The sequence below is a fragment of the Pantherophis guttatus genome, chromosome 3 (assembly GCF_059756535.1).
Source record: "Pantherophis guttatus breed Tessera chromosome 3, ASM5975653v1, whole genome shotgun sequence".
NCBI lineage: Eukaryota > Metazoa > Chordata > Lepidosauria > Squamata > Colubridae > Pantherophis > Pantherophis guttatus.
The window spans coordinates 75,284,431-75,290,430 of NC_142065.1; positions in this window are offsets into that span (position 1 = coordinate 75,284,431).

The window sequence follows — 6,000 nt, forward strand, 5'->3', positions numbered from 1 at the left end:
CTTTCATTCCAAAGATGAACTGTATTTCTATGCGGCACACATGAAAAAAACCAATCTCATCAAACAATCTGGATATAATACAGGCATTGCTAATCTTAAAATAATCATGTATCATAAGAAAACTGTACATAATGCAAAAAAATAATAATAATACAAATAACATAAAAAATAATGATGAATACCCTTAGTACAAATGGCACAAACAATGATCGATTTTATTTAGATTTCCATTACTTTCTTTACAACTCTCTGGAGTGAATTCTAGTGCTTCCCGCATTCGTCTAAGAGAACAAATTCCTCTCTAGTTATGTATATCGTATAACTCAAAATTTGTTTACTTGTTTCACCACAGGAGGAAAAAAAAACTGAAACAAGTAAACAGACACAAACAGAGAGACACATAGAAGAGATACAGAAACACAAACACATGCATGTGCACACACAAACACACACTCCTGCCTACACACACACACACACACACACACACACACACACACACACACACACACAGTAAATTTGAACACTGCTGTCAAGCAAATGGAATCTTACTGGGTTTAAGCTCTATGGATTCACCATGATATAGTTAGAGCAGCTATTCAAAGAAAGAAAAATGTCAGTTTTGGAAAGCTGTAAAGATTTTTCAGATTTTGTTGTTATTGTTATCTTTCTTGTGAAGCCTCACTGAATTATCCCATCCTGTTTATGTCCTGTGAAAATGAGTGAATAAGGCTGATCTAGACTCAATTGGTGACTGAATGTTGGGAGTGAGATGGTGGCACTGTGTCATCTCTCTTTCTCTCTCCCTCTCCCTTTCCCCCTCCTCCACCTATCCCTCTCCCCCTCCCTCCTTCCTGGCCTCCTTACCTCCCTCTCCCTCTCCCCATTCTTTTCTCCTTCCCTCCCACTCTCTCCCCCCCTCTCTCTCTCTACTGGTTCTCAAATATGAGTGCTTTGTCTCTCTCTTTCTCTTTCGCTTTGCTTGCACATGCCACCTCTGCGCATGCGCAGTGCCTTCCACTCATGCGCAGAGCTTCAAAAACGGGATGTGATGATGTCTGGGTGGGTGGGTGGAGCCTCCCGCAGCCACCGCTACCAGTTTGCCTGAACTGGATAGAACCGGCTGAATACTACCACGGCCTCCCTTCCTCCCTCCCTCTCTCCCTCACACACACAATTACATGGGCAAAGGTTTTTCAAATGTACCCCATTTTATCCTATAATGGCAACCTTGTCTTTTAGAAAGGGAGTTGTGACCGGCTATTTCACTAAGGAGTTAGCACCAATTGTAATAATTAAATGCCATTACAAGCTGTTTACAGGACAATGCTCTCTGGTTTTTTTTATCTTCAATGCCGATAAAATATGCAATGATAATTTCCTAAATCCAGCAGTGGGATATGTTCAGCGTTTGCTTTGATCCATTTGTTACCTCTGCATCATTCAGAATGTAACTGGAAGCTACCTAGGCTATAATCTTTCATTCTTGCCTTGCTATGCAAAACATAAAGAAATGTCACTTGAAAAAAATGCCCAGGGCATCTCATCTTCAAGCTGAGAAGTCACTGCAATTGACTGGGGAAAGAAAGCCACTTGGATGGGAAAAGTCTTAAAGAAGATCTGTTTTACATGAAAGCACATCAGTAACTCCTGTCATAAATTTCCATTCACCTATGGGATATATATATAGGAAGAGATAAAATGGAGTGATCATAGCACATATACAGATACCTAGATGGCTTCTGTGCAAAGAAGAAGAAATGATGTGTGTTAACGAAGCTTGGAAAACATAGTTATATTAAAAAATCATTTGTCAAGCCAGAATAATCTCTTGAGAAAATAGAGGGGGCGGGTGGGAAGAGACTGAGGTTTCAGACAAAACCACAAGAAGTATTCACCATATACCGGTACAAGAATCCATGTATTTGCATGTCGGGATTTCAAAAGCCTTAAAATCTATCAAGTAGTCCAAAGTACATGAGAAAAAAGCTGAGATTCCAGGATAAAGTCAGCTAAAGCTACAATGGTTATTAAAGAGTGAAGGAAAAGCAGCATTTCCCATACTTTAGAGAAAAACATTTTATTGTTAGTTTTCCAGACTGCAAAGACTGCCTAACCTGCTACACTGTTAAAGTCTGGGCAGAATTGGTACTGGATTGGGGTGAATACATTCATTATAATGTATTCAGAGAACATGGCTGATAAAACTCTGTTCAGACATCCTTTCTCTTTGAAAGAAGAGATTTTGTATGAGTCCTTCCTTCCTTCCTTCCTTCCTTCCTTCCTTCCTTCCTTCCTTCCTTCCTTCCTTCCTTCCTTCCTTCCTTCCTTCCTTTGCCCTCGCTCTATCATCTCTCTCTCTCTCTCTCTCTCTCTCTCTCTCTCTCATCTATCTATCTATCTATCTATCTATCTATCTATCTATCTATCTATCTATCTATCTATAGGTTTTATTATAAAAACTTGTCATTATACTTGATAGTCTTCCTTCTTATTTTCTCTGTGAGTCCCACCCTCCAACTCCCAGTTTATGATCTCTGATCTACATTTTTCCTCAATTTAAATAAAATAAATACATTAAATTAAAACAGATCCATCTGATGTTATCCCCCCTCTTTTTTTTATCCTTACCATTTTTGTTCTTTTCTCTATATTTGGCCCTGCATAATGTGGCACCTCCCTCCTTTCCTCTTCTTTCTCTTCCTGGAAAAACATCACACAATTCCACATTTCTGGACCTTGGAGCTCAGTTAAATTTCAGAATTGCTTTCCACATGGGGTTGGATTTAGTAGTTCCTAAGCAATACTTTCTTTAGATCAGAATAACTTTCAGATAACAAGCTTTTGTTCCCCAGGCAGCTTCAGTTACATACACAGAAATACACAAAAATATCAGAGTCCTCCTTTTTGATACTATTCCTGTGGTTCCTGGATTTCACTATTTTTTTTTTAAAGATTTCATTTTTTTATTTTTTCAAACAAAAAACAACATAAAAGCATCATCCTTTCAAACAATTACAGACAGTGTTTTGGTCGGTTAAAATCTTTTCGTGCTCACAAACTCTTCAAGATATCAATATATGACACATGCTTCTTTTCCACTAAGAAAAAAACAAATTTTTACACATTTTATCTTAATTTCATTTCATATATCATATTTCATCTCCATGCTTTATTATCTATCCATTAATAAAATAAATCCCATATCAAATAATATTAGTTATTATTGATATGAACTTTGATCAACTACCATACATTCATGACCCCAAATTTCATCCCTCAGGGTCACATTGGTGGTATTCAGCCGGTTTTATCCAGTTCGTGTGAACTGGTAGCGGCGGCTGCAGGAGGCTCCACCCACCCAACCAGACATCATCACATCCCATTTTTGATGCTCTGCGCATACGCAGAAGGTCCTGCACGTGCACGGAGGTGGCGCGGTCGAGCGAAGCGAGCGCGCACGCTCACATTTGCAAACCGGTAGCAAAGGTAAGTGAATACCACCCCTGCATTGGACATACACGAGACATGGCACGTGATAGATTGACTGCATGGCAATGTTTTCACAATGGTAGGTATGATGGAAAATGAAGGAGCTAGGCAACTTTCAAAGTTGGTAAACTGGCAAGAAATTTCCTGGGGATCAGCCTCAAATGTCAGACTGTGTATTATTTCAATATGCTTTTCCTCAAACAGGGTTTCAGCATGTGCTCATTTTTAGAATCTGGGAGTTAAAGGCCACACATCTGGGATATACTGGTGAGAGAAGCCTTTTGAGATCTTTTGTCTGGCAATGAGAATGAATTATCTGATTTTATTCCTCTGTTCTCTTTCCCTAGCCATACCTTATTAATAAGAAACTCTCTTATTACGATATATATTAAACTTATTACAGAACAGGTAGGATTTCCCAGGGGGCCTCTCTTATTTCAGTTGTTCGTGACCAAGAAGGATGCAGCTCATCTTTCCTCTCATCTGATTTTATTCAATTTCATCAAAACCTGGCATTGAGTAATGAAGGATCACTTTCTATGAGCTCATTGAAGGAGAGCTAGATAGAAACTTTATAGTCTTTCACCTTTCACAAAACACAACTGGAACCTTTGGGGCACATTTTCCCTCCTTAAAATAGAGGCCTTCTGAAACCATTTCCTTCAGGCTGGAATCAAAGGGTTGAAGTAGAGAAATTGTCTTTACTCACATAAAAATGAAGGACTTCTAAAAGGGATTGATAGCTACATGACAGCAAACCTGCATTTTTTTTTTCCAGTACTGCAGGGAATCTTTTAATAAGTTACCAAAGAGTTCCATTTGATGAGTTGAGCCTTGATTCTTTTCCAGACACATTATAACTAAGGAGGGGCTAACCCAGTACAGTGGACAAGGGTGTATAATAGCAATTCAATAGAACAGACTGAGTTATTTCAATGTTGGAAAGAGAGGCTCTTCATGCAAACAATGAAAGGACTGGGATGGTGAAATGAGAAATGTGCTCTATTATAAGTCATATTTGGGATTCCTAGATACCGTACCATTATCCTAGTACTTTAATCCAACAATTGATCTGTCCAAAAAAAAAAAATCTTTACTGGCAAAGTTAACAGCATAAATTCAGAACATCAGGACGATTAAATTTAAATAAGAATGGCTTCTTTATACATCTTACGTCAAAAAACAATGTAAACCCAGAGTATGATTTTAAGGATGAAATGCTGTAAAGGTGGGAAATAGAAATAGAGTTAATATTCAGTCAAGTAAAATGGAAGAGAATTTAAACTATGTGGTTTTCCAATAGTATTTTTATTTATCTTTTATCTTTTAGTTTTTTAAATTTAATTTTCCCCTTTCCCTTTCATCTCTTTTTTCTTTCCCTTCACATACCTACATGCAGCTGCCTGTGGAATAATGACAAATAGTGGTGATATCAATATCAATATTATAATTTTGTAGTTATTTCTTAAAATGCCATAATTAATTTAGCCCTATACATTTAATTAATCAATTAATGATTTTTAAAATTCATGATAATTATGAAATCTGTTATGCACAAGGTTTGTTTCAATGTTTTTTTTTAAATTTCTGTAGCTATTTTTTCTGTTTCTTTAAAAGCTTTGTAAATAAATTATAACAAAATAATAGTTACGTTCATGGCTGAATCCATAAAGCATTCATATTTCAATTTATGCTTATTATGAATGTTTTGATGCAGCATCTACTGCATGAAAAGTCCTTATTTAGAGTTATTAGAGAACTTTTGGGTATCATTGTAACCAGTGGCGGGTTGCTCCTGGTTCGGTCTGGTTCTTGCGAACTGGTAGTAACAGCGGCGGGAGGCTCTGCCCACCTGGCCGGTTGTCATCATGGATGATCTTTGCATGCGCAGAAGCGTGTATGCTCCCATTGCGAACCGGTAGTGGAGGTAAGTAGAACTGGCCCCTGATTGTAACTGTGATGTTCTTATTGGGATTGTGACTATGTGTTCTGAAATGAGGGACTATTGATGTTTCTCTTGTCACGGTCAGATCACAAATCTATTTTTAGCCATTGTTACTGACTGGATTGGTATCTATCACTTAACCCACAGGTGTCTATCACTTAACCCACAGGAGGTCCCGATCTCATGTTGTTGTCATGTGACGTATCATGACTCCCCCCCTTCGTTAAACTGGAGTTGGGCATGGCCAGCACATGAGGCATCTGGCCTGTGACCCGTGAGTTTGACACTCCTGACTTAACTTATCCTACCATACCATACCTTGCCTGACCCTAACCTACTGGATTATTGTAAGAAGAAAGGAAGAAAGAAAAAAGACAAGGAAGACAAAGTCCTGTATTGTAGGCTGAGCTCAGTACTTGGAGACAAGGTAGGATATAAATTTAACAACAACAGAAATAAATAAATAAATTTAAGAATGAGCAATTTAAGAATGGGTTTATATGTTTGAATACTGTAAGATAAACAGTAGATATCTCTTCCAAATATATTGAATTAAATTTCCCTTA